The 3,802-nt window shown below is 27.5% G+C and overlaps 1 non-coding gene across 1 annotated transcript; it reads left to right on the top strand.

Moving 5' to 3' along the window:
- The first annotated feature begins 234 nt into the window (after positions 1-234).
- TRNAP-AGG (transfer RNA proline (anticodon AGG)) lies at positions 235-306 on the top strand. Its single transcript has one exon. It is a non-coding gene; the product is annotated as a tRNA-Pro (tRNA).
- The last annotated feature ends 3,496 nt before the right edge of the window (positions 307-3,802 follow it).

The following is a 3,802-nucleotide window of genomic DNA, read 5'->3' as shown; positions in this document are numbered from 1 at the left end:
AATTAGCAAGCAGTGAGTAAGAAACTGAGATTCAATCATGAGGTGCTGCAAAGGGTGATGAGTGATGCCCATTGATGATAAGACAATCTGGTTGAGATGATGATAATCAATGATCAAGGGTTTGTTTGGAAGGAGGGAATATTTATTTATTTCAACCACTGAAGCAGAGGGAAATTTCTTTTCTTACTATTTAATATTATATATATATATAATTAACACGGAAAATATCAACAAGGGCATTTGGTCTAGTGGTATGATTCTCGCTTAGGGTGCGAGAGGTCCCGAGTTCAATTCTCGGAATGCCCCTTTTATTTTCCCCTACAATTAGCATTCATATTTCTTTGCCCACCGAGGATTCGAAGCGAACAATGTTTATCTATTTGATGTTTCAATTGTTTTAATGTACTCCCTAAAGTTTTGACATCGAATCAACTAACAATTAATATTTTTCGATCTCAAAATTTTTAAAATTTGATGAAATAAAACCTTTTGCAAATAATGATGTTTAAAATCAAAAGATCGCTACTACATTTATCTTTGAAAGTACAAGTACGAAAATTTATAAAAAGTAGTGGAATGATAGAAAATCTTTAAAATTGTTAATCTTGTAATTTTAAAAATTTAAAAATTCAGTTAATTATGAGTTTTGAGATAGTAAAAAATAAACAATATTACTTACAAGGAATTGAACAATTTATTGGTTTATAATAATTTTAAGAATAAATTATTTGAAAGTAATGATATCATGTGTTATACTTAAAATAAAAAGTTTCAATTCATCACAATTAAATAACACATAATTAAAATGCTTGTCTTGAATTTTATTTCTATCAAATATCTTCCCATCACAATATTTTTTGTATAAGTTTTTTCATGATAGGAGAATATTGAACAAATTCTCACTCGAAAACACTTCCTCATCATCATTATATTTTGGAAACGCAATTGATTTTTGTTTTCAAGTGAAACTTGGGAATAATATAAGATAAATATTGAGATCTCTTCAACAATATAAATCTCTCATATTGAAGTTTCAACATGCATCTTGTTTTTTACTTTTTCTTTTAAGATTGAGCAAGTAATTTGTATGGAATTAAATGAATATTTTATATTTTTTAAAAAATAGGATTTTAATTATAATATATGTGAAACAATTTCACACTATCATCATGTTGTGAAACGTGATTGATTTTTATTCTCAAGTGAAGACTTAAAATAGTATAAGGTAAATGTTGAGATCTAAGTTTAAATTTTAATTGATGTTGTTTTCAAAGCACAACAACTAGTAAATTTCATGTTTCTCAAGCATAATATTTAGTTTAATATTACTTTGAAAGTGTGATAATGTCAAAGTTGCTATTTTATTAAAAAAAAATTAAATGTTCCTATTTCACTAAAATTTTATATTTACTGTGATAAATTTATTTTTTAAAAAACAAAATAATGAGAGCTATTGAGAAAAGTTGATGAGATGGTTGGCATTCCAACCAATGAGCTTATGATTTAGTTATGCTCCACCCTAGCTAATAGTGCCTAATGAAACGCTTACTCTTTTTTTTTTTTCCTCGTATCTTTTTCCTCTTGGAACCTCGTAAAAATATAATGGTATTCCATTCAAAATATATATTTGAAATGTTAAAACAATTCAAATTATTTTTCAAAAAAGAAACCTTCTTGATTAACTTGTTATCTATTTAAACTGAAAATAACCATATTAAACACTCGATTGGAACTATGTCCCGGCCTAAATGAAGGTTTGCTAAAACTAATTTTGTTTTTTATGTTTTTGAATTATTTTGATGTGTTTATGTTAAAAAAATTTTAAAAATAAAATAATATTTTTATGTATTTACAAACAAAAAATACTTTGAAAAAGTAACCACAGTTACGCTCAGAAACACCTTTTAAGTACCTGTTTGACATTGTAGTAGTAATTGTTTTTTCAAAAGTTTTTTTTTTGCTTGAAAATGCATTAAAATAATATATATTTTTATTTTTTTAAATTATTTTTAATATCAATATAATAAAAAAATTCACAAAAAAATAATCAAGAAAAAATTTAAAAAATTTAAAAAACACTGCAAAAACAAACATTTACACAAACTTTCTGAAAATGCTAAGATATAAATGTTGAATTTTTTAAAGCTATGGGGTAAGAATATCATGGGATATACAGGAGTTGGACTAGGTTTGCCAAAATATTGGATTTACAGGAGTTGGACTAGGTTTATAAAAAAGAGAAAAGGCTGGTAGGTCCAAAATACATGGGTCTTAAATTGTACTCCAAGAACATCTAAAATGAAACAGCGTGGATCATAGTTTCAGACATTCAGTGTCATTGGGGGCTCCAAGTGGAATTTAACCTCAAATTTTACATACAATCGCTACTCTCTCCAAGCATGCTATTTATTCCACCATGGTCATTTATGTTCTCAGGTTGTTCTTCATTTCGAGCGAAAGATACAAAGCACCAATCATTTTCACTCTCCCGTAGCATCATCATGTATAAATTAATTATTATTACTATTATACAAATATTATAAAGTAGTATAATTAATTTTTTTTTAGTAAATTTGTAATTTTTTGGGACTTTATGATCGTGATTTTTTTGAAGTTTCGGGTTTTCTTTTTTATCTGAGAAAGATGAGAATGTATCAATTTTTTTAATTGGGTTATTGGAGGTTAAAAATAATGGGTTTTAATGTTATGTTTGGTTAGTATCTTAAAATGATGGAGATAAATTATATTTTTAATCGAAGATATAAATATGAAGACATATAATAAATTTGTCTTTGATATATTTTTTTAAGTGAATTTAATATTATTTTAAAATAGAAAAAATAATAAAAAATATTTTTACAGGTGAAAAAACAACTCTATATCCATTTTAGCCTTGTATTGTTCTTTATCTTCCCCTTCACGTTCATAACTATGTTAAAAGTGTTCTCAAACATGTTTTTTTTTCTTTTTTCTTTTTCTATATGTATGATGTTAAGGTTATCGTGGAGGAGATTGATCTTCCAATAAAAAAGCTTCCACAAAATACTTCGTTTTATCCAATTATGAGTTAAATCAAAACTAGGAAACTTTTGCTTATCGGATTGAAAACCAAACACAATGTCACCATACTCTGACACTACGATATACAATTCTTCATTAGAAAGGCGCAGGAGTGCAATATCCTTTTCAACTCTACCAATAAAAAAAATATCCTTTATATTCTTTTTGTACCTATGATCTGTTGGCAAGAAACGCCGGTGACAGTAAAAAAAAGACATTTTATCGATGTTTGTTAGCGTGAATAACTTGTTATTTTTCATGTAGTATGAACATGCTAATTTTCCATCCGTGCTCCAACAAGAAACCATTTCATAAATTAGAAAATCATTGATAGTTCACATCAAAGCTGTCTTCATAATAAAATTTTGTTTCGTCAATACATCATAAGTCAAAGCCCTGGAGGACCACAACTCCATTAACTCATTAATCAATGGTTGAAGACAAACATCCATATTCCTGCCTAGACTATTAGGACTGAGTATAACCATAAATAAAAACATGAACTTCAGCCTCATATACATCCCTAGTGGCAAGTTGTAAAACATGAGTATAATATATCAATAAGAATAAGGAACAACAAATAACTCAAATGGATTGAATCTGTCAGTATATAAACCAAGACGCACATTCCTTGATCCAGCTAAAAAATAATGATGCATACTGTTAAAGTGTTTCCATGTTTTTTCCATCGGAAGGATGCACCATTACTCCATCCACCACATCATATGATTGGTTCCATGTC

This window comes from Populus alba, chromosome 2 (assembly GCF_005239225.2).
Source record: "Populus alba chromosome 2, ASM523922v2, whole genome shotgun sequence".
NCBI classification, from domain to species: Eukaryota; Viridiplantae; Streptophyta; class Magnoliopsida; order Malpighiales; family Salicaceae; genus Populus; species Populus alba.
The sequence above is the reverse complement of the archived record's forward strand: the minus strand, read 5'-3'. Positions and strand labels throughout refer to the sequence as shown.